This window comes from Apteryx mantelli, chromosome 18 (assembly GCF_036417845.1).
Source record: "Apteryx mantelli isolate bAptMan1 chromosome 18, bAptMan1.hap1, whole genome shotgun sequence".
NCBI lineage: Eukaryota > Metazoa > Chordata > Aves > Apterygiformes > Apterygidae > Apteryx > Apteryx mantelli.
In genome coordinates, this window is record NC_089995.1 from 13,974,971 (window position 1) to 14,000,934 (window position 25,964).

General features: G+C 40.9%; 1 pseudogene; it reads right to left on the minus strand.

The window, feature by feature from the left end:
- Positions 1 to 25,964, minus strand: part of LOC106492789 (piezo-type mechanosensitive ion channel component 2-like) — a 32,374-nt pseudogene that overhangs the window by 1,076 nt on the left and 5,334 nt on the right.

A 25,964-nucleotide genomic window follows, 5' to 3' on the forward strand; every position in this document is an offset into this window, starting at 1 on the left:
GCTAGTACAGCGCCGGGCAAAAATACCAGAGCTGTGCTGTGTGCTCATCTTTAAGTCACATAGGGATACTGGACTCGTGTGTTACGTATCATAGGTTCTTGGGTGACACTTAGCGAGTGAAGGGCGTAGTGATTTGTCAGGTCGCTGTATGTTGCTTGAGTAAAAGGGACCAGATTCTTCTGCTGAGCGCTCCTGGTGAATAATGACTAGGAGAGGAAGAGAAGGAGAGTCTGAGACAGTCTTCTAAGTGCAGCCTGTAGCCCATAGCATAAAGGCTACATATAGCCTAGGGAGGCAAATTAGCTTAGTCTCTTACCGTTAATATGGAGAGAAAGGCTATTCTGGAGGACCCTGTGGTCTGCCTGCCCCATGAGGGGAAAACTGCTCCTCACTGACTACAGGGAGTCTGGATTGCTGGGTGTTTGCAAACACCTCCTTCTGCATCCAGGACTGGATTTAGTAAAGCTAACAAAATCTGTAATGTTGAGAAGCAGAAAAACTCAATGGATCTCACCGCTTCCACATTTCTCACTATCCCTTACCTTTTTTCTATCATTTGCCTCCCTGCTGCTTTGTAAATGGCACTGAACAGCCTTCCGTTAACATTAAGGTGAAAGGACTTTCCCCCGTGTTAAAGCCTCCTGGCTGTTGAGTTTGGAGCTTGCAGTTGTCCCCCAGGCTGTGGTGAGAGGAACGCCTTACCTCGTAACCATTAATCGTAAGTCGGACTGAGGTGTCCAAGGGCTGGTGGGTCACCCCTGCCACTGACTGGAGCAGTGATGTAAAAAACAGAGGAAACCACACAATACAGATCAATACGAAGATGATGCAGCCCCCCATTCCATACATCTCAGTCATTTTCTTCTTCTGCCCTGAAGGCTGAGGTTATTTCTGCAAAAAAGGAAAATGACAGTTACTTTGCCACAACTGCTCCAGAGGTTTTAATCAGAAGGGATTGCACAACTGGAGTCACTCACCTTCTCAGATTCTCTCCAGCATTTCATAATGAAAATGTTTGCATATAAATCCTTGACACAGACCCAACTAGAAAGGCTGAGGGTTGTGTCAGTCCAGACTCAGTCCATGACAGTCCGGAGCTCTGTGAGGAAAGGCACCAGGCGAAACCGATAGATTGAACAGAAAACAGCTTGTACGTTTTAGACTGTTGTATTTGCTAAGCAGAGGAAGCTGGAGTCCTAGCTGCAGGTCTTCACTGCCATGTTTCCTTGACATGGTCCCCCTTGGGTGTATTGGACTTTTTCTGTAGCTCCTGATTTGAAGTCTGTTGGGTAGCTGAGGAGTTTCCAGGTGTTTGAGGAATCATAGAAAGCTGCCACCTTCTTTGGGTGCAATATGAGAGAGGGAAACATGGAAAGCCCATCCTGTTTGTAAAATTTTGGACAAAGTAGCTTTCTGAAGAAAGGGCTTTGGGACATTAAGACAGGTGTCTGTATTCTAGGACTGTTCAAGGTGAGTCAGGACATCTTGTTATCATCAGAAAACTGTTGTTTTCTACAGTAGGGGCTAGGGACCAGCTAGAAAGGGAACCATGCGAGAATAGGGTCCATTTATGCTTATGCTGTGTTGAATCAGGCTCTGTACAAACCCACCCCAGACAATTGGACTGATTTCTTCCGTTTGCACATGTAAGGCATAGAACTAGTGTATCTCATTTTTTGGTCCTCATTGTGTTTTGTGTCCTGCAAATTCTGTTGCCTTAACGTATAACGACTTCTAGCCTCTGAACGGGCAAGTAACTGGGTTCAAAAACCGCAGTGCAACGATTTGTGCGTGTGCTGCTTGAAATCTAGGCGCATAGCTTACAGCAGGGATGGGTTTTTTTCTTTCACGTTTGCTTTCAAACAGTTCTCTTTCTTACACAAAACCCGCAGAGAGAGTTCCGGGCAGTGTCCACCCATATGAAAACAGACATTCTTTCCATAATCTTTTTATAGATTTGATAATATTTAACTCAGCATGTATTAAAAATGCATTGAGTACATAAAATTCATTTTAAATGTCACCAAACGGGCCAATGGCTTTTTAATATCACTGCCACAAGACTGTATTTCAACCTATTTCCTATCTGGATCCATTCCAGTGGCAATTCCAGGAGGGGAATATATTTAGTCTGTATTTACTTAGTCTGTTTAACTTTCTGTTAGTGTCTTTGGCTCATCCCATGGCCATGCTATTTTGGGATGATTTATACAATATTTACATTAAATTCTGCTAATATTTCCTTGCCTCTTGAAGCTGGATTACACTATTTACATCTCAAAGGCCCAAGTTGGAGGAATAAGCAGCTGTTCCAGGCACCAGAGAGAATTTAGTGTAGGGGCGGCTGCCAGAAATGAGACCATGTGTCTGAAACACTCATGGAGTAGTTATTTAGAATTGGAACAGTCCTCCATCAGGGACGGGGTAAGGCTGACCATAGCAGTAAGAAACACGGTTTGTATTCAGGGGCCAAACAATAGCATTCAGATACTGCTCTCATTTCCTGCAAAGAATTTTTGGTGCACTTTCCATAATTTGCAAGTATCCTAAACTAAACCATGGCAGGAATGTGCCATTGGCTCTTATGAGGGTAGGACCAGGCTTGCAGTTTGCGTACTCTGTTTCAAAAGCTGGATGTCACTGCTGTATTTACCCCTGAAATAAGAAGAGGTTGATGCAATTGTAGCTCTTTCTTTGTCAGAAAGTCGCCTAGGACACGACTTGGATAGCCACATTTGATCTGATAGGCTGACAAACCAAAATAAATGCATTTGAACAAGCACCAAAGCTGAGCCACATGGTTTCTGTTAAACCTCCTGGAAATGAGCAGATCATAGGATTTGCTTGAGTATTTTTCCCATGAAAGTTTTTTTTAAAGAACATAAATGTGACTATTTCAAAATAATTGATTTGACCTCTTTGTTAAAATCTGGACCAAATCTGAACCCAGCAAAACCCAAGATTCAATGTAGAGGCCATTTGCCAGAGCTGGAAGCTCTGCTAAATACTGTTCTTTTCTCTGTAGCTTGAACAATAAGAAGTCCGAGAAGATTGGTGTCTACTTATAGAGAAGAGCTTTTGAGAGGATATAGCTAAGACTGGGCAAATATTTCTGCTGGGATTTTTCCTTTGTCATATTTCATACATACGCAGATGGCTCTTTTTCCTGGTAGAGCTTAGGCCGCCTTATCAGATCAAATATTTTTTGCCACATCTGAGCAGGCATATGAACCACAGACATGATTGTCTGCAGAGGCAAAATAAACTACAATTAATCATGTTTTTGCATAGTCATTGCCCAGAACATGCTGCACTTCTCAGTTGAGGATTGCTGGAAAAAGCTGAAGTTCACAGTGTCCATCTATCTATCCCTTTCCAAATATTCTCATCACAGCTTACCAGCCAAAAGCACATATTCTCATTTCTCCATTGAAAGCAGTGGATGGGCCTTAGGGCAGAAGTATACTATGTGAAACTGGGCAGGCTAATACCTTTCAGTAATGCCTGGTAAGATGAAAAACATCCAAAAGGAAATGCTAAAGACGAGGACCACCCGCAATACACACTTCCCAAACATTGTCCTCCTTAAATATATAGCCCTGTCCACAATCATTGTACCAAACTGAAACAGGAGCATCACCAAAAAGGCTGCTGGGACCTGGTCTTCTGAAAGCGATTCAGTGATGTCAGCAGCTGCTGAATGTTTCTGAAATGAATCGAGACTGGGGTTTGTAACAGAAAGAGGAGGAGACTCTGTATACCAACACACATGATTGAGTTCATCTGGTGATTTGATATATCCAGTAAAATAACTGAAAATTTGGATCCATGCTCATGTGCATTGTTGCTATTTAGGTAAGTAGTGCCACTGAATGCATCTTTAAGAAAGCCACAGACAAACAACACAATGGATGCATAAGAAAGGATTCAAAGATAGTATTTTTGAACAGTTTTCTTTGTTGATAAGTTTTACATATGAATGGGCACCAATCCTACATTCAAGCCTGACACATCTGTTTCTTGAAGCTCCCCAAACCAAATGCTTTCATACTGCTCTGCTCTAGATTTCTCATCCCCAGATTTCAGAGGTTTTAGAGCTGAAGTTTTTATCTGATCCTGTTTAAAAAAAAAAAAAGGGAATTCAGATCCTGATCCAGCTTTTGATTTCTCTGTCCCTGTGCTCATTTTTTATTGCTAAGACTGTTTTGCAAAGCTTTTTCTCTCCTAAGAGCCAGCAACTGTTATTGCTGCCTCTCTTCCCAGGTTGGTATCCACTTCTCTTTTAATGAAGCAGTCACTTTAGCAACAGCCAGCTGTGGAAAGAGAGATGCAGCGCTAAGATTCTCAAAATGCATTTATGCTGTAAGCTCCCTTTCGCATCTCCTTGCAAAGCTTGGCCTAGAAGAGTGCACTGCAGTATGCAAACAGCCAAGCTAACAACATTTCAGAGACTGAGCTGAGCATTTTTTCTAGAAATTTATTGTTCCCAGTTGGCATTAAGAGTAGTTTGTAAGTGAAGCTGGCCTTCTCGCTCTGGCTCTGGGAATCTGATCCTGAAAAGAGCATTTCTCCTGTTATGGTGGTGCCCTGCGTAAGTCCTGATCTTGATGGAATTTAGGACTGCTCATTTTCTCAGGGAGTCATCCAAGGCCCTCTGATTTGTTTCTGACTAGTTTTCATGTCTTATCTCTGCACTGAGATCTGCTCCCATCCTGCACAGGAGCTCTCCAGCATTGCCTAGGAAAGGAAAATGCTTTGGGAAAACCTCAAAGCACATGGTTTGCTTTTCTTGGGAAGTAGTGACCTTGCCACATCTGCATTCCATTTTCATGTTCTTCCTTTGTGCCTCCCCTTTTCCCAGTATCTTGGTTAGTCACTCCGATATTCATCTGAGCTGTTGTGTTTCACTGGAGTTTAAGACTAAATCAGAAATCAAACAAACAGAAAAAGAGTGGCTGTAGATCAGAGGAAATTCCCATCATGTTCCTAGTAATAGACTAATTAGAGGAAGTTTCCGTCACGTTCCTAGTGGCAGAGCAAAGCAATCAGCTAAAGTGAATACAAAGTGTATGTCTTATACAGGCTTATGAATACAGACTTCCAGTTTTCATCATTAAAACAGCCTGTCAAAGGGTTCTCCTAAACCCCAGCTTTAAGAATAAAGTCTCAGTAGAGACCTTTGAATATATGTTATGGTCCCTAAGTCAAGAATCAAATGATCTTGCTCCACAGGCTATAGAACCAAATTCACTCTTGTGCTTGCCCCAAAAGCCCAGTATCCAAAGATAATGATGATAAAATTGATCATGTCGACCAAAACCATCAGAGCACAGATGTCACACACAGGGCTGTACTCCGGATGAATAATATCACAGAAGAACTGCTTGAGGGGCCAGTAAACTTGAAGGGCACTAGGGAATAAAAATAGGGTGTTTTAGTGGAAATTTCTGCTAAAGAGTCTTTAAAATGTACAAATGTCCTTAATGCATGCAGCCTGTGAAGACTGGAATAAATATAACTACTGGGCTGAAGTGCATCTTTTTAAGGGAGGCTAGAAGTCATATTCAAGTTACATTTTAACCACCATCATCTTTGTCTTGAGTATCAGTTGTTTCATCTTATGCTTGACAAGTTTCTTCTTACTGCTGAGATTCCTTCCAAAAAGACTCCATCTCCTCCTTGCTTCCTTCTTACAAAACTTATCTACCAAATGAAAGACAAATAACCAATCTGTTAAAAAAAGCAAATTTTTTTTAATCATAGCATGTTTCCTAATTTCCCTGGGAAGATGACTGATTCTGTTTTACCTGTGGCAAGAATGCACTCATTCAGTCAACACAATTGTACTTTTTTTGTACTCTTCCTATCTTAATTTAAAATGCAACATACTTCTCTTTACATGTACAAAAATAGCTTGAAAATCCAATGGCCTCCATTCCCTGGGGTTGTCAGACTTCCTCTGCAAACACTTCCTGAAGAATTATGCTGCCTGAAAAGATGCCATCGCATTGACCCATGTTCCTCTTCCACCAAGTTACCTCTACGCGGCTTTTTCTTTTGCCATCTAGTTGGTCTTTTCTTCTTGGAATCAGGAATATCAACACATTCAAAATCCCACAGTCCATGGCACTAAAGGAAATATTTTAAGAAAGCATAATGTAATCTATTTCTGTGAGTTATGAAAATCACATCTCACCCATCAGATAAGCAAAAGGACAAAAATGGGAATGGCCAGAAAGACAGCCTGCACTTGAGATTTAAGAAAGGCTTTTATGGTGAGTAAATAGTGAACCCAGCCTCACAGATTTAGATCAACATTTCAGATCCCCTGAAATTCTTGGCACAACTTACTGCCCTTCAAAGGGACCATAATTTTTCCTCCCAAGGCTCCAACTACAGTGGTATATGCACATCTTCTATTAAATATGCAGCATTTCTTTTAATCATGTAGCCAAAGAATTAGGGCCAGTGGTGTTTAGATCTGTGATTTAGCCTTTTACAAAGCTGAGAGACAGATCTTAAATTTACCTTCAAATCAAGATTTGGATGCTGAGGCCATATTCCTTAAAACACAAAAGTCAATTTTGGATTTATAACAAAAATTAAGATAAAGCGCATTCAGCAGCATTTGATTTAACTGCAAATATGCATCAGAGTTTAGAAAAAATAATAATTTCCTCTTCTGATATAGGACCATTTACCTTCAGGATTTACCTGTGAAAGAACAAAGCAAGCAGCTGGAAGAGATCAAAGTGCACATAGCCAGGCTTCTTCTCAGTCCCAACAACGTTTGGCAGAACGAATGGTTCTTCTGCATTGATGGCACAATACAATTTAGTTGTCCATGGAAAGAATCCAAACTGTGAAAAAAAATATTTGACAACTACTGTTATCTAGAGAGAAAAAAAGAAAGATACAAACTTGTAGAGAATAAGTATTCTCAGAAGGATTTGCAGATCTTTTAAGAATAGGGAATGGCTCCAAGAGCCATAGGGAATGTCCAACAGACATTCCTAAAGTTTTGAAATTCTGGAGAGCAAGTCTTTCTCCAAAAGCCAGTGAAACTTTTTGGTGGATAGATGTTTTCTCTTTTTACTCAACTTATTTCTTGTTTTCAAGTCAATAAATTGCCTACAGTTCATGCATCTTTTTTTTAAGTCTTTTCCCCTTGCTAATCGACTTAAACATTGGTCCTAAGAGAAGTTTACTATACTTTAAAAATGACTTATATACAAAGCCACTCACTTCAATATTAAGAAAAACTTTAGCAGTAGTGAGAAAAACGTATCTCTGTATAAGTAATGACTGTCATCCAGAAAAACATACCTGTGTGTAAATAACTGCTGTCATCCAGAAGAATTTTGTAGGCCTTGGAACAGATAATGTGGCCCAGATAAAAATAAGAATGGGCAGAACCAAAGTGAAGATTGAAGCCGAAACCATGTGATTCAGAACAATCACAAAATAGCAAAGCATTTCTGACTTGGACACCATGGCATTGTACAAAGCAAAGTCCAGCTTTAAAGGATGAGGCAGACCCTGATAAAACTTCTCTGACTCTTCCAGTTCACTGTCATGAAATATCCTGAACCACAGAACAAAAAAATATGCAAAGGAATCAATTATATTTTCTAGGAAAAAGGGTGTGAGATAGCTAACCAGAATTTTTGATGCAGATGATTAAATAAATTGGACCAAAGGGATGGCATAGTGGAACCTCTTCAGATCTGCATGTGTGAAGCTTTAACAGCCTGTTCACCAAGTCTTACTAAAAGTTATCGCTGACTATATCCACCAATAATCACATTCCAGTATCCTAGGGCTGATTTATTGGTACTAAAATGACATACGGTAAATCACCTAAACTGTACCTACTCTGTCACCCCTCCTAAATTACAAGAGTGTGTTTACACACTTACACATCAAGCAGGATACTAAACAGCTGCTAAATTACTTTGTTGAAAGTTTCATTTTCTTTAAAAGGCCATAAAAAGTGCAGTGTGAAAATGATCATCAGTTCCTGCACATGGCATGACTTCTAACACTGGCAGAGGGTGTAACCCTGAGAGGCAGATGCCCACTCAAAACTGGCACACATTCTCTGTGAATGCAGTAATACTGATTTACACCAACTGATTTACACAACCTTTTTAGTCTATACATGATTCCAGTCCTTTTTGGAGCAACTTAAAAACTGGAAACTGTTAAGTGCTTTTTATTTCTTCAAGATGGTGCATTGAACACACACATATCATAACAGTTGGGTTTGTTTTTAGGTTTTTCTTGCCTGTTCAGAAGTAGTTCACTGGCAGTCATCTCAACAGGAATTTCTTTTAATGGCCTGCCTGCTTCTTTGCTCCTCTGAACTGATGGCGAAGCAACATGATCTGCTGCATCTAATGAACAGTTCTCCAGGTTGGGAAATTGAGCATGGGAAGAAGGTGAAGGATTCATTTCTGGCACCATGCCTTTGATGCTGTCTTCAGCTTCCATCTTCTCTGCTGCTTCATCTCTACTTACTTTTTCAGCATCCTGGTCACAGTCCCTTGGCTCAAATGTATTGTTTTGAAAATCTCTAGACCTATCAGAAAAAATTTTAATAGACAATGTCCAGATTATTCTAGACAGAGATAACAAAATGCTCTTGCCAAGTGGCAAACATCACACTTGTTCTGAATTCCCACACCAATCCTGTCTTTGTGAATCTGCAATTATTTTAATTCTGATAACATTTACCTCGCACAGAAATGTAAAATTATTTTTCTGTATTTCATATACTCAGAGTATTTCATCTCTCTGTTCTTGAATATTCTAAGTTATTCTGTATTCACTCTGGAGCAGTCTCTGACTTGTTAGACACAAGAATGCTGCTGATTTTGAGTCTTGGGAGTATGGTTCGTCTAGAATTTAGAAATGGAGAACTTTAACAAAAGTTGAAATGAGATTTTATGAGTTTTAGGACATCCTTGCTCCTAGGACTTCTTCTGCGACTTTGTACTAGTGATGATCCTTTGTATCTCATTTCCCCACCTACAGAATGATATCCAGTGACACAAGATAATATATTAACTATATTAATATCTGTGAGCTGTTCAGATGCTACAGTAACAGGGTCATAAGAGTTTAAGCAGTCTAGCAAATTTAGCACATACTGCCTGGTGCTGAGTTCCTGTAGTGATGTCTCTACAGCTCCAAAGAGTTATGATAATCATCATCACTGCCCATTCACCTGGATGCAGTGGTTTCAGAGAGCGGTAGGGTATCATCTCTGGATGTCTGCTGGCACTCAGATACTGCCTTTTCCTTCTTATCCTCCTCCGAGCCTTCCATTTTGTGTCTTTCATATAGAGTTGCTTGTGCCTGCTGACCCTTCCTCATGTTATATTATTGGAGGACAGTGTCATTTCCCTTCAAAAATGAATACAGTATTAATCAAGTGGCAGAAATACAGTGCTCTCTTTTGCTGAAGAAAATGATTACAAGGTATGTTCTATCCTGGAAGACCTCTGAGGTCCCACATGAATTCTCACCTCTAGAACATATAGCTAGGTTCAGTTTTAAATTTCTTTCCACACAACATATTATGTCCTTCCCCTTGCTCTCATCTGCTGCGGAAAACAATGCTGATATCTACCAGTCTTCTCTATATAACCTGAATAGAATTATTTAGCATCTTTTTTTTTTCAGATTGCTTTGGACATCTAAATGAATACCAAGAATATGCAGAGCTGTGATTAATATGGAAAAAAAGAATCAGAAGTGAGTTGAAATGATGTCCTGAGCTGGGCAAAAGTGACCAGTGAAAACTTTTTGGTTTTCAGCCTGTTATCTGTACGAAAATTAATGCAATATTTTCTCATCTGACAGTGTTTTCTATGTAGAATGATTTTAGGATAGAGCCCAGAATTTCCAGTAGGAAATTAATGAATTCAGATATGCGGTTGACACTGAAAGCTACCATGCATGTGAACCATAATGTTCTTATCCTATTGAATTCACGCTGTAGCATACATCCTTCAATTCTGAGTACATTTGCAATGTCCAGGTTGTCTTTGCAGAGGGAATTCAGTGCCTCTGTAGTATCATCTAGCAGTACTTGAAGAAAGACCCACATAAACTTGGCAATACTGGTTACTCTTTGGATAATCTTTTCTGTTAGAAGGAAAAAAAAAGACATGCATTAACAAACAGGGAATGATTCATCATGCTTTTCCATTGCTATTTTCGTTCCTCAGTGCTTGTTATGATGGCAATAAGTTGCAAAGCTCACTTCAAGTCACTTTTTATTGACACCTTGTGTACAAAGGCTTATGCATTTGCTATAGTATAGGTTGCCTTACCTGGTTCATCTAAGCTCACTCTCTCTTCTTCTTCACAGCATTCAATTCTCACCTCTCCTGTGCTGTATAGGAATACAAACACAGCCACATAAATTTTGTCTATACATCTTTTCACTGCACGTGAATTCTGGGCCCCTTCCACTGCTCACTGAAATGAATGGGCTTTTGGAGCTATGTGGAGGTCATATCATTGAAGGCTGCACTGGAAATCACAAGTATGGGGGCAGAGCTACGGATATTGGGGCAGGAGACAAGGGAAGACTTTGTTGAGCATGTGGAGTATGTCGAGGACAAGAAGTCTCACGTTTTTTTGGCCTGTTTTTGTACAGTGTAACCTTGCAGTATTTGCAGCTTGTGCACTACAGGGATATACATATTTAATGTTTCCTCAGACCCCTCTGGACCCTGATAGCTGTCTGTACTCCCTGACATGTTGCCTACAGTTTTTCTTATTCCTAGGCTGTTCCAATTGGTCTGATATGGTTAGAAAGCTGCTGTGGCAAAGTGTCCGAGTGCTTTCCTCATTACCTGCCAGCCTCTGGTGCTCTTCGTCTTCTTTCGTTCTCTGTCCTCTGAATTCATCCTGTTCCCTTGTTCTCAGAGCCAATGTAGAGCTGGTCATCCAGGCTTCATAGGCAAGCTGCATGGAGAAGCCCTGTTGTTCTCTGCTCAGGAGCTGGACAGATCTGTCTAGCTAGCAGGGGTTGGGTAGTGCTGCTTCTCATGGACTGATTGGAGTGGCCTCATATGTCTGCTCATTCATCCAATGTAGTGTAGCTTCTCCCTCCCCAACCCTGCTTCCCTTCCCTTCGACTCCACACTCAGTGACAGTCCACAGACCCTTTTTGCTCCCTGCAGGGTCAGAGAACACCCATACAGGAATACCAACAGTCAGTAGCAGAAAAATACTTCTTGATGTCCAGCTGCCATATGTAACAGCAATACCTGTACCATTTCCCCTGTAGATCTTGAAGTGCTGTAGTAAGGAAGTAAGCCTCACTATCCCCATTTTACAGAGAAACTAATGCCCAGGAAAATCAAGTAATTTCCTTAAATAACTCACTAGTAGAGTTGGAAGTAGCTCTTAAATTCCGCAGGTTCCCACCTAATGCCCTGTCCCCTAGGCCCTGCTGCTGTTTTCCAGCACCTGAAATGCTGTTTTTTTCTTTGGCAATTCTTCCTCACGCTTTCCTGTGTGCCCTGGGTCCTCCTCTTCTTCACTGTCACTCTCAAAGAGGTGGTAACTACCAACCTGAATCACTAAAACAATGAAGAAATGGTAGAGTTCAGAGATGTATAGGAGATTTAGAAACACAGTTCTCCTCAAAATCCAAATGAATTATGCATCTCAATCACCAGTGTACTGTTAGAAATCTTAGTCCACATGTTTAACTTATGTTTAAACAAGATATGTATTTTAGTAGGTTAGCTATAGTATAATGGAACATACTGTTAATGTTTTTACTCTCTTCATTAGTATTTTAATGCATTTTTTTATATAGTTTAAGGCAGTTCTCAAGCTCTAAGTAGGAACATCTGTGGAGAAAAATCATTTTCCATCTACACTGAAGTATGTCGGGCAACGGTAGTGTTTGGAAGGGACAGACTGGAAAATTGTACACATCTTGCTAAAATACACACATTCTCCTTCTTAAATGAGGTAGGTCTTGGTGCAGCTATGGGAGAGCAGTTGGATTTCATTCCTGCAGGCTGTGGTTGTGTGCAGAGACACATCTCCAGAAGGGTATGTTGTTTCCACTTCTACACATCATCTTTCCAGCTAGTAATGGCTTGTTGACTTTCAGCTTACCCGTGGTGTGGGTCACCCAAGGTTGCCACCATTTCTTTTTGCAGTCATTCTCACCCTCCTCTGCAAAGATGATTGTGAAAGTAATGTAACAGAACAGACGGGCAGATTTTCCTTCTTCCCCTTTAAGTTACAAGAACGACATTCCTTCTTGCAGAGGGCTGCTCAGGGCACTCTGAGGTTGTGTGCATGGCAGGAGAGCCACGGTTGTGAACCATGGAGGCAATTTGCCATGTCTGCTCTCAACTGCGAATGAGGCCACAGGAATCTTTGCTTTCCAAGAGTCCTGTGGGCCCAAAGGCAACTGTGAAAACTGCCTGGGACAGACAGAAGCTGTGGTCCAACCATCTAGAGGCAATGTGGAATATTCTTCTCTAGAACCCAAAGAAAGAATAGGGACAGAGAGACCTTCCCCACTGTGTGACTACAACACACTTAATGTGATGCCGCAGTTTTACCTGCATCTTGGAGCTGCTGCTCTTTCTCTGATTGCATCACAGGGCTAGTTGTTTGCTTTAAGCTCTCAAATTTCTTTTTTCTGATTTTGATTGGTTCCATCCTGCAGGTTGAAAAGAAAATTTAGACAGTATTGCGAATAGGCATGCACTTTATCTGAATTCAGTGTCTTACAAACATTGTTTTCATGCCTGCTCTGTGGCATATAGTTTGCAACATCAGTGTTATAGAAATGGTCAGGAAAATAAGATTTGGTTTAGAAATTACCTTAAAAATGAGAAATGTTCATTTTTTTGTCTAAAATGTTGGGTTTTTCATTTTTTTTCAACTAGTCATATACTTTTATTTTACTCTATTTTATTTTACAACATTTTTGATTTCCTATCAAACCTGTCCTAATGAATAAGTCCAGATTGCAAATCTGGAAGTATTTTCCCCAAAGATAAAAGGCTAAGACTAATACCAAGGAGACAGTGGCTCCAGAACTGGTGCTAAAAAAAAAACCAGCCACTTGTTTGCTATGGGCATCACCTGACTCACAAACATGACTTTCTTCCCCCTTCATCTGACTGTCACAGTCTTTCTCATAAGACTGGGTATCCTACCAAAATGCTTCTTTCTGAATCCTATTTCACAAGCAATTTCATAATGTTAGCCACTTCTCATATCTTTCCGAAATATTGCCAGGGATACTGAAGTAGCATCCCTTTGTCTTCAATAGACTTAACAAAGGACAAGTTCACAAGCCTGATTCAATGTCCATTGTATGAATATGAAAAGGGATAGGGACGGGTCTCAAATATGTATTTTGTTGGTTATTGCTTTGACATGCAAAATATAAAGGTTGTGAGAATAACAAAGTCTTTCATGTCTTTGGCCAGCTGAGATTTAGCATATGTCTTTTAAAATTGCCCCTCTCCTATCCACACATGTAAGTTTGCAAGCCAGGAAATAATAAAGAGGTAATTATTCATCTGAATATTTATACTTCTGCTGATATTATTGTTTTTATTTTTACTGAGCACAGCTTACTTTGGACCTGGCTAGTATTTGGAAACTCTCCATCCCAAAATATAATATCCAAAACAGGAAGCAGCTTTGACAGGCGCATGCAATACTATAGGCAAACACAAAACAACATTGTAAATGTTTGGCTCTGGACCAGCTTTGTATGTGGTGTGGAAACATTTGGTATTCTGCTTAAGATTTCTGCAAGGAAACATCTGTGAGATTCTGCCGTGGATAACACAAAATGTTTGGTCAATCTTTGTTCATCTAGAAAGGCACTGAGAAGGCTTCATTCAGTCCCAACTGCAAAGTGAAAATGAGTCTCATTATTCCAACATGAAAAGTGCAAGTACTGATAGCCTCAAACAGTGCTCTGCCGAGCAGTGGTGGCGTAGTGCCCGGGCAGTTAAAATGGGCAAGGACAATCCTGTTGTGTCCCTGCTGGACCACAGATCATGGTCATGAGGCAGATCTATATCTAACACATTTCCCTTCCATCTTCCAAGGACATTCTACAACTTTATGTCTTTTCTTTGTCTGCATCTTCAGTGGAGGACTCTTAACAAGCTGTAACGCTTTCACACTGATACGTCTACATAACATATTGTCTTAGCATCAGGTTTTTTTGGAGAGCTTATGGCAGAAAGTGCAGGGGTTAATCCGTGTTTGCTCCAGTGCAGTGTGTTTACACTAGTTGTTTGCACCAGTGCAATTACAGTATCAACAAAAGCCTTTAGCATGCAGGTGGCCTCGGTCTCATTTCCCAGCTCCAGTCACTGAACCATTTGCTGTAATGGTTTACCCTTTGCTGTAAAACAGTGAAGAAACTAGAATTCCATAGGATGGAATAGAAAGGTGTGTCCTAGCAGAAAAACACTGCCCTGGTGAGCAGAGACAGGTCATCTGAGGTAGCAGCCACAATGCTGAGCCAACAGACTGTGTCTTAGAGATAGGTCAGATGGACAAATGTGAGTGAATGTTGCCTATATTCAGAGAGGGCCAGGGATAAGCCAGCTATGTGCTAGGAACCAAAATGCTGGGAAACCAGCTGATATAGGTGCATGGCTCCTGGAACAGAACAGGCACATGTTGTGTCCCATTGAGTGTGGATCCCACTGAAGAATGCGGACATGGAGTAAAGAGCTGCTGTAGTGTTTTGGGCACATGGTCCATAATCTGAGCCTTTCTAGCTGAATCTCTGACTCCTGAGTCAGAGCCTTGTATTTTGATCTTAGTTAATATTATTATAACGTTAACCCCCATTCCACCTAATGGTAAAAGATTTAAGATCAATGTTACTGTGAAGGACTGGCCTCAGACAGGAGGAGAAGGAAAGAATCAAAAAGAATGAAAGTTCAGTCATCTGAGTACAGAAAGGGAGAAGTAAAAAGATGAAACAGCTCACCATGCTCACCATCTGGATACACAGTATATTTTAAAATGCAGTTTTAAATTATAGTAGGCTTACTGTCTTTTCATAGCCTGGAGGGATTTCTTCTCTTCCTCCAATCTGTACAACACAACTTTCTTCAGCTTCGCTGCGAACAGCTCAGCTCCTCTGTAGGACTGTTCATGAAACATTCCTCTGGGCAGCATGCAGCCATCCCTGCATTGCCACAAAGGAATAGACCATGGTAAAATAAACTAGCTGACTATGGTTATCAATTTGGTAGATCCAAGGACTGACATTACTGCCTACTCTTTGTAGGACTGGGAGAATTCACAATTACATCACTCCTAATGTTGGTAGTCTGGTAGCAAAAGTCTGGCCTAAGGTATTTGATTCTGCCAATAGAACAGAGCAGTAGAAGAACGAGAGAGTGAAGATCCAGTCTTACAGATCAACTCATGGTAAATCACTCAACAGAGTTGAGAAAAGATATCATTAAAGACATTACATTTACAGAAAGAAATCTCTTAGAAACAGGCAGCTTTACAGAAATATAGATCAACGGACAGGAGAGAAACTGTCTGAGAGAGACTTGGAGCATGAGTAGAAGGGCTGAGGATGTTCCCTAACAGTCCTTATAGAGCATGCAGGTTCTTTTCCTCTTTTAATCCCTGCTGTTTTCTGAGTGCACATATACACTTCTGATTGATTGATTGTGACAAAGTGCTTGACAAACCCTTCCTCTTTTCAGAATTACAGCAGCATTTCACAGCTTTCAAAACAAGCCCCAGTTTCTTTCCTTTTCTTTGACTGTTCTCTGGGTAAATAAAGTAGCCATGCAAATTATTTTCTAAAGCCAGACTTAATGTTTCTCTTGTTCTCATGGTAGAATTTTCAGCACTTAAAATACTAAATTCCTTATGCCAAACCCTGCTCCCCGAACTTCTCAGCAGTGGTACTGGCAAGATTTTTGCTGTGTGGCTATGTAAGTGCATCTTCACTGGGGCTAATTGTGGCCTTGATGTGGAAGGGCTTCTGTGATGCTTCGTGTTTCCTCCTTGTCGCATGGCCAGGAACATGGGTTGCATCTCATGGTACTCATAGAGTGATAGGTATACAACTGTATTAACTTCCCTCCCTACCCAATAAACCAGTTCTTGACCTAGGGTGTTAGCAGCTATTTCTGAACTTCCTATTCATATTTTATTGTAGTACTGAGTTCCCAGAAAAATAGTAATTAGGTTTTGGATCACTTTTTGTGGAGGAAGGAAGAAGGAGGAACAATATAAACACTGGGGAGATTCTCTTTCACTGTCCCTAGAAATCTGCATCCCTAACCAACACCATCTGGTTGTGGGTAGAATGAGGGATCTAGCTGCTCTCTGCCTTGCTAAGAACTGGCTTAAACTTTCTAAGTCCTGCATCCTGCAAGAATACCTGGAAGCTAAGATCTTGGTGACCTTCAGATCTGCCACCACATAGAGGTAATAGTAGCTTGTGAAGGTCCTTCACTGTACTAGCAGGGAAGTGAAGCATATTGCATCCCAGACTATTCCTGCTTCATTTTCAGGCAGTTCACATTTCCTGTCCTCAAGAACTGTTGGATGGGAGAAAATATCACAACAACTATTCAAATATTTTATTACACATTAAGACATTAATACAAGTATTGTCCAGTTTTCACGCAGAAAACAGCACAAACATGTGACTAGCACCTGGTGATTTGTGCAGATCTTAGAAACAGTCAGGCTCTGTAAAACATCAAAAAACAAAACTGCAGTGGATTTGGAGATTTCGTGGACAACTCCTTGCTTCATTCTTAAGGATCCTATCCAGAAGCACTCACTGGCTTCCTCCTGTTCTGTGGTCTCTATCGCCTGCCTTTGCACACTGTCAAGTAATACAGTGGACAAGTTACAGACACCAGGTGATTCCAGGCATTCCTTTGGAGAATCTAATACCTAATTCCAGTCAGTTCATCCAGCTGGAGAATCCACTATATGATCCGTGCTAAAGATCTTACACATTCCTGTGGTTCTGCACTTTGCCTGAACTGCTAATGGTACACAGTGTTCCCTTTGCTCTCTACAAGAGAAATGGACTGCTGTTAATTCCTCTGAAATAATATACTCGCCAACAATGTTGCCCCATAAGCCTCCTCTCTCCTTCCCAGTGTTCACTGTTACTTGCCAAAGTCATACCCTGGTACAGTGCAGAACACGCCAAAGGTCTGTATTAGCCAGCAGTGATTTCTCAGAAGCTTGTCAAGATAGATAGGCATATGCTCCGATCTGTTGGGAAGGAAGACAGCGTGGTTTGGTTCCAGTGTATCCATCCACCCATGCTCTAGTGCATCTCTACTTTCTGATCCAACCCAGTACGCTGGGCCAGTTGAATGAGCATTTGTCTTTGCTGTATGTGATTTCTCTGAAAGAAAAGGTTCTCGGAGAACACAGTGGTGAAAAGCAGGCAGCGGGTGGAAAGCAGGCAGGGGTGTGCAAAAGAATGCTATGCTCACCACTTGCTGTAGGCAGACCACCCAGGCACAGGAACAGAGTCAAATTCCCCACTTCTTTTGGAAGACTTGATGGATTTTTCATGATCAAGAGGCTCTTTTTCAAAAAATATTTTGTTTTATAGGTGAATTTAGCTCTCATGCCAAGGGCATTTGTTTTTATCTGCAAAACAAATCCAGAGCAGACCATAACTCTTGACTGCTTCCCACCTCCTTGGGAAGACAAGTAATTCAGTTTTAGTGGCTTATGTAGTGCCTGAATTTAGTGCCTATCAATGTGAAGACTGCCACAGGAGCTTAACATTTGACTAGGAGATATTTAGGATAGCACTTGTTGTGAAAGAGCATGTGAACATCAGCACATTACTCCTGTGTCTTAGGTAGTGCTTCTGGGCATTAATACAATAATAATAAAGTGTAGATTTCCCCCTATTTTTGTGAAGTGTAAAAAGAAAATATATATAGACAAGAGATTCTTCATCTCTATTACTAAAATAATGTATGCAATCAAATAATCCCACAGCCTAAGAATATTCTTGACAGGCTTGAGTAGAAGACTGTTTCCAAAAAGTATAAAGTAGAAACAAGCTATCAGATAGCCCAGACAAAAGATGCTGATTCGAGTTGTCCCAGTGGTAAAAATCAGGCAGAGCACGAACCAGAAGTGACAGTTGAACACAACCACTTTAACCATATCCAGATAGGACCTGCAGGAGAGAAACCATCGCAGAAAATGAAACTTCAGAGCATTACAGGGAACTCTGTCTATTGTCCTATGAGCCACACATTAAAATCAAAATTTGGATAATATATCTTTTGATGTAACATTGAGGATTCTTCAGCAACCCATTTTCTGATATTGTGGCTTCACATAATTAGATGGTGTTTTAAAAGCTATTTCCAAACTGTGTCAGACACAGGCACTGTATTGGATTGTTAATACTTGGACTGTTCTGGAAGAGGAGCAGCAACCCAGGTTTATTAGTTTATTATTCAAAGGGAGAAAACTTATTAGATGGTAGAGCAAACTGTCAGGAGAAATGGGAGTGTCTCCTAATTTCTTCAGACTAAGGCTAGATGATGAAGATATGATTTAGTCAAACATAAGCTAATGACTCAAGTAAACTGCAATCAAGTAAACTGCAAATAATCAATTCTTGATTATTCCAGAAAATGATGGAAAATGGGATACCCAGAATCAATGAAAAACATAAAAACTCACAAAACATATGCAAAATTAGCCTAAGAAACATATTATGAGAGAGTAATGGAAGAAAGAAAAGTCAGTACTAACATCTGCAGTGCAGAACAGCAATCTCAGTTAGTTCTGGCTGAGGTGGTAGTATTTGCAAATGCCTTTCTCTTCTGTAATCTCCTGAACCAATATCAAAAGATCCTGCATTTCCACCTGTTATAGCTCCTTGGCTCTTACCTGCAGTATATAAAGTTTGGCACAGGACTGTACTGGCTAAGGGCAGCCAGGTCTAAATCATGACTGATCTCCACGTTGTCTCCTGCCTGCTTTCTCACACAAGCTTTATTCTTGTTCTCAAATACTTGCCACTGGAGGGAGGCAGAAAGCAGAAGTACAAAGTCATCTGGAAAGACAGAAGAGCCAGAAAAATTACAGCAGTCATAATGTAGCTTTAACTGTAGCATTGCACTAAGTGATTCATACTTACACAGGAGAAAGCTAGCATCAGGTCTCTTTTCAAAATCCAGCAGATGATAGAGCCATTTAATCAGATTGTAATGGATTGACCAGCGAGAGGTCCTCCATAGGTAATCTGTTAACAGAGGAGTTATTTATCTGGACATGTCTGGAGAGATATGCAGAGGCAATGTTGTTGCTGCCCACAAAAATGCACCTTCTCAGTGCTCTGACCTCAGTGGCAAGGAATGGGAGTGGCTACGTGAGTTGACTTCAGCCCTGGGAAAAGTCAACAGGAGACTTTCTAACAGGAGGTAGATGTTTACAGCTGCATACCATGTATGTGGTTCACTGCTTAGCAACTGGTGGTTTGGGGATATAATTGAAGAAGCTCATCAGGGTCTATTCCAAGATGATTTCTGATCTCATCATTAGTCAGCATTAGCAGAACTCTGCCAGTTGCTAACCAAACTCTGAAATACTTCCCTCCCCCCTTTTTTTTTTCTTTGTTTTAGATGTTTCATTGCAGTGGCTGCCCTCTTCCACTCCCTCGGCTCTACAAGATGGTGTTAGAACCTGGCTTCTGGACTGCTCATGGGCAGGGAGAGGACATGGAAAGTCAGCTATGCCAGAGGAGGAACTCATTCCTGCTCTCTTCATTTTGCTGCATCCTTTAGAAAGGGATTGAGGGAGAAACCAAGTTGGGAGAAAACAAAAAACAAACAGGAGAATGATTTACAGCAGTGGTCACTGTTTTATTACATTTTGGGCTAGAAGTTCCCCAAAGGCACTGTGTGTCTTTTGCCTCTAGCAAAATGTGGGTGCAATGAGACCTTTTAATTGTGGCCATAAAGTTGTCAGGAGCATGAATACATTGTGTCGTAGATTCACTTTTGTATATGGGTTTTGGCCTGACCTGTTAGCAGTTGTCTTTTTTTGAGCAAAAATTCAGGAACTTTGATTTGCATAGCTATTTTCTACCAAGAGTTAATACCTCTTTAGACATGGTGCTTAGGATGCAGCAGAGAAAGAGATGGAGGCTGTTTGAAAGGGAACAAAGAGAAAGAGCATGTCTTCCAGAGCATGACTAGATTTTGGTGATTATTGTGGAGATTAAAGTTGATCACTGCTTTTCTGATTGTTGGGCAGATAATAAACAAGCCTTGAGAAAACAGCCTTAGTGACCTGAGGCTTGGAGAACTGTTTGCATCCACTTCTGGGTGAAATGGCCCTCACTAGCCTCCCACTGCTCTTGAAAGCGCATCCAATGAGAGTTTAATGATGCAAAGAACAGTAAGTGACACTATTGACTGGAATCCCACCTGCTGCTCTTGTTTTGCTGTGCAGGTGATCTCCTCTGGCAGAACTGGAAGGGGAGTAACCCTCCAGCCCTCCACTGTCATGCTTTGGCCAGTTCTTCCATAGATCTTTTCTGTGTTCTCCATTTTCCAGACCTAGAAACTGTACTGCACAAACCTTTGCAGAAAGCAGGAGGCAGACCAAGACACACCAAACACTGGAAGGCCATCACAGTGGCAAGGAAACAGCAGTATCTTGGCCAGACTTCAGCCACTGCTTTTCTTCTCTGGCTCCACAGCAGATAGATTATCCAACGTACGTGGAGCAATGCATAGAAATCCACACGGTGCTGTATAACATTAATGGCAGCAATGAGACACATCTGGAAGAACATAACAATCCAAGTCAGAAAGAAGGCATGGCTTTGTAGATTACAATCTACTGTCATTTAGAAAATTATCCTGACTTGCCTTGCAGTCTCCTGACTGTAGCTGGAGAAAAGTTTTAAGAAAGACTTAAAAAAACAAACCACTCCTTCTGGAATAAGAGCGTCTATAGTTGGAGTTTACTTGTATAAGTACAGCGATGTAACTATACAGATAAAGTTTTGCTGTATTAGTGAGGCCTGTGCTTATAGAAGTCATAAAGCGATGTTGTTCTTTAGGGAGTGAAGCATTAAGAGTAAAACTCTGTTTTGCTGAACAAGTGGGCGATAACCTGATAACTGATCAGAAACCCTGACGCCTCAATCCTCCTCTGACATGTCTTGTGGGAGGAAAAGGGGAAGGGAAGAAATGCAACCCCCAGAACCCATACCCAGAGCTGATATCTCTAGTACCATACTAGGGAAAGAGCAAGGGAAGAGAAGACAAATGTATGTTGCTGTTGTCGTGTATGCTTATAGCAGTAGAGAATTTGACTTCTGTTTAAATGAGTTTACTGTGGGCTTTTTAATGCCTCAGTGAACTGTTGCTGGTGCCTGTATTCCAAAAAGACTCCTTCTTTCCTCATATTTCCTCACCTCCAACCCAAATTTACAAAAACTGTAGCTGACAAAATATTTGACACAGCTGAGTAACCCATCATCCAAGTGCTCCCAAGTAATGCTGTCAAATATGACCCCTGCCATTGGTGGCGTCAGCTGGTTTTGAACCCGGTAGAAAAACTGATGGCGATACACTGTCATCTCCATTGCTGTTAGCCCCAAAATAATAAGGTGATTCTGCAAGATCAGCGTGAAATGGTCTCAGATGTTAAGAAAACCTAAGTATGACACTAAGCAAGAATAACTCAGAAAGGTGAGAAGAGACAGTCAAAACTCACAGCATCTAAAATATTGCTCTGCACTTTTTTCTGTTAGGACACAGTACTGTGAATATTTACAGCTCTCTCTAGATGTTTGTAGGAATAGGAGTACGGTGAGAATGGAATGACCCGTAGTCCATTTCTAGCCTGGAATACTGCAATGTCATGATGTGGGAAAGATTCTCCTCATAGCTCCGCAGTAATGACAGTAATGGGTTTGGGCCACTGGTAATTTCAAGGGATAATGTTTCTGGAGTTATCTAACTCCAGATCCTAGCGGGAGGGGCCCTGAAGCAAAGTCAGAAAAAGACTAAGAACGAAGATAGCTGAGAAAATATTACTTGTTTCATAAATCTCCTCTCTCCCATTTACTATTGCAAAGATCTAAACAGGATTTTTATTTTAAAGAAATCTTTTATACCCATGTTTATCCTTGTTAAAGCCATGCAAATAATGGTTTATTTAGCCTACTGTCTGAATCAGAAATCTTTTAATGGTTTCTAGCCAACATTAAAGTTCCAGCTCTCTTTAAAAGAGAAAAGCAAACAAAATAAAAGAAGGAAATTTCCTGCAACTGTGTTTAAAAAAAAAAAGTCAATTCAAATTGTGCTAAGTTGCAAGTACTTCCTTCTCTTTGTAAACATTGAAGCCTGATACGCCAGCAGAGCTTTGTACTACTTGAAACTCTTCTATTTTTCCAGCAATCATTTAATTATTAAAATAAGGCTCCTACCTTGAGGAAGGGTAAAACACTGTCACCACACTTCCGGAGCCCTCCCCACCGGTTCACAGGATCAACAGGAGCACCGTGTAACGCAGATCTCTGCAGCAGCTCGCCCAGGCTGCCGTGATGGTACGTCATGTTTTGGTAAAGCCCCTACAGAGATAAGGACAGACCAAGCCTGAATTCCACTTTCAGGAACAAACTCCTCCAATACAGGAGGTATGCACAAATTCCAGTAGTTCTGTGAGATTTCAAGTGTTTGTACCAATTTATCACACACATTTGAACAGGTCCTCTGCTAGGCAGGAATTTTCTTCTTTTTTTTTTCCCCCCTGAGTAAGGCCTTCCCAAGGGTGCTTGGTGTTTTCTTGAGCAACACTGTCAAAGCTCTCCTCCATAAGCTACCCGACACTATACTCTTACGAAAAGCTCTCTTTTTATGCTAAGTCAGTAATGAATGCTTGATATAGAAAATGAAGCCAGGCCCCATGTCTTCTGTGCTTGCTTTGCTGTTTCATTCATCACCTCAACCGTGTTATTTATTCACGGCTCCAGCTGTCTGACTTTGAAGCTCTGGTTATAATCAGATATCTGTCCTGCGTCTGTCACTATGACAGGGTGGCTGCCACTTTAGGACTTGCAGGGCTTAGAGACCCAGTGTAAGCCCTGTTCCATGATGATGTACTTTTAAGATTTTAGGAGCAAATGAGGATCAAGAAATAAGTGGAGCCCGTCTGGGAAGAAAGCTGTGAAAGATGGTAATGCTTTGGAGCAGAGAAAGGAATCATTTCAGGGAGAGGGAAGGCACACTCTCTCCCCTGCAACCAGGATAAATGCTGGGAGCACGGTGGTAGTTACTGGTGCGACAAGGCAGCAGGTTGCCTGAGACTTTGCCAGGTCTGGAGAAGGCTGAATAAGTTGAGCACCTGACACAGGAGATGTGCTGGGATGGAGTGAAGTGGCAGAGGCTGGGAGCCAGGTGAAGTGCTATTAATGGTGAGCTTATCAGCCAGGTGGTGCTGGGTTGCAGGAGAGGAATGATGCTGGTGGAACTAACTGGAGATGTGAGGTAGTGTCTGTTTGGAGATTTTGCTTTCTCTTTTCTCTCTTTTACTTAAAGGTCACAAGTTATCTCATGGATCTTTGTATGTTTAAAAAAAAAAATCCTAAAAATGAGTTACGCTTCTAAAATGAAGGTAGCAGAGTGTAGCAGAACCAGTGAGTGCAGTCTCTGCCTCTTGTAGTTTGAGATGTTTTATAGGAAGCAAGTTTTAAAAGATTTTTCATTTGTTTCTTCAGCATACTGTTCTTTTATCTACTACAAACTTACTTACAACAATCTTAGTAGGAAAGTTTGCCTTTGAGAGCTTTACCTGTCTGCTTAATCTTGTCCTGGTATAAGTTATTCAAGAAAATGCTGAATATGGAGAAAAATGCTATTTATTTGCAGGATGTTAAATGTTGGATGAATGTAAAGCATTGTTTATGGTAATGATAGTTGCAGCTATGATGGTTTTATTTATTTATACTTATGTTCGTCATCAGAAAAAAGTGAAACTTTTACATAGGATAGAACTTAAGGTTAACTAAGACTAGAGAAAAAAATTACCCCAAAAATCCAGGGACTAGTAACTTGCAGTTATGTTACTGCCTTTCTGCACGTCACAGTGGAAAGCCTGTGTGTCAGGCAGGTGTGCAACCGCAGGGTTTTAAGCAACCCAAGAAAAGTAGCCCATGTCTCATCATCAGTTACTGTCTTTCATTATTGTGGATTGCTGTTATCTGATGCATAATTTCCTAATTCTGTAGTACTAAAGGCCTTGATCCTGAAAATATTTGTGTCTGGGACTAACCATGTGTGATTAGTTAAAGTATAAAAGCCGAGTATATTCACGGTCCTTGAAGTCCATCTGAGTGACTAAAAACCTCACCTCTGTGCAGTTTGAGGCATAACCCTGTGGTTTGACAAACTTCAGTTGATATATTATTTTGCAGATGACCACAACACAAGACCAAATGGTGCAAAGCCTTGATGTGTGAGGAGGGAGCCTGGGTAGAGCAAACACCCAGAGGATGAAAAAAGGATAATTCATCAAGGAGACCTAAAATCACTGTAGACAGAAAGTCTAAATTTCTAGCAAAATTTAGTCTTTTTGCACCCTTCCTGCCCTCCTCCCCTTTTGTATGGAATAAACATTTAGGTCATTAGACAAAACAAAAGACTTCTGAGATTTAAAGGGAATTAGCTGATACCGCTGGGCAGAAAGTGCAATATTTTTCATGAGAATTGGGGGGGAAAAAAAAGTCATGAAGTTTATGATTGGGGGAAGGTAGAGAATGATAGAGCCTCTGCTTCTTTGTAATATGCTTTCTTTGTGCTTTGGAAGACCAGGTAGTGGTCCCAAACCTGAATATGACTTGTTATGGTTACTGATCTAGGCATGATTTTGGCCTGTCATAGTGCCAGGAAAGAAGCTTATAAGAAAAAATCATTACTGACCTCTTGAAGAGTGATCCAGACAACCCAAGCAGAGACAACTTTAAGGAAGTGCAGTTCTAAGAGTCTGCATGCTAATATCTGAGTCTCATGAACAAGTTTCAGAAAATTCAGGAGAAGAAAAGCCAACTTGTTGATGACTAGTGTCTATCCTTAGAGTATTTTGGTAAGAGATTCCAGCTTTAATTTAACAAGACCAAATGCTTGGCTGTATCTCTAAAGAGAAAGTCAGAAAACCACAACAGGATCAACTTGTGTTGTTTCCTTACTGTTCTCAGTCACTATCACTTCTTGGGGTGGGTCTTGTTTATCCTTCGTATGTCTCTCAATCATATGTTGCCTTAAGCAACAGCCAGAATGTGAATGCATAAAGGATCTGCAATTAAACCACATTTGCACCTTATTTTTTCTGCAGAACTCATAAAGGAATACCAGTGATGCCTTTCCCCTTTTGCTAGAGATTTAGATCCTCACAAACTACCTAAATAAGTTAAAAAAGTAGCACGCTTTAAAGAGGTTTGTCACAGTGGCTATATCTTATATACAAGTAAATTAGAGAGTTCAGGTTGCAAAGACTTTGGGGGCAAGAATTGCTTTGTGTCAGTACAGCATGGAACGATGTGAGGTCCGTGCACTGTCAGAAAACAAGGTGAGAAGACTAGTTGCTGTGCTTCTCTTCAGTAATAACAACTACTTCCTTTTATTTCTGACAGCTGATTAATTTAGCATAGGAAGAAGAAAGTTTAAGCTGGCTGTATAACACCATCTCTTCCAAACTCCCCACGTCCTGCATTGAAATGTCTTTGACAAATCAAATGCTAAGTGCTTCAAGCACTGCAGTTCTCTTGTTCAAATTCCAGGACTAGCCATTCGCCACTCTGCGCTCTCCTACAAAGCCAGATTCTTGTACTACAATAACCTGATAGGCCTGGAACCAACTCCCAGGTTTTAGCACTGAGAGCTGGACTTTGC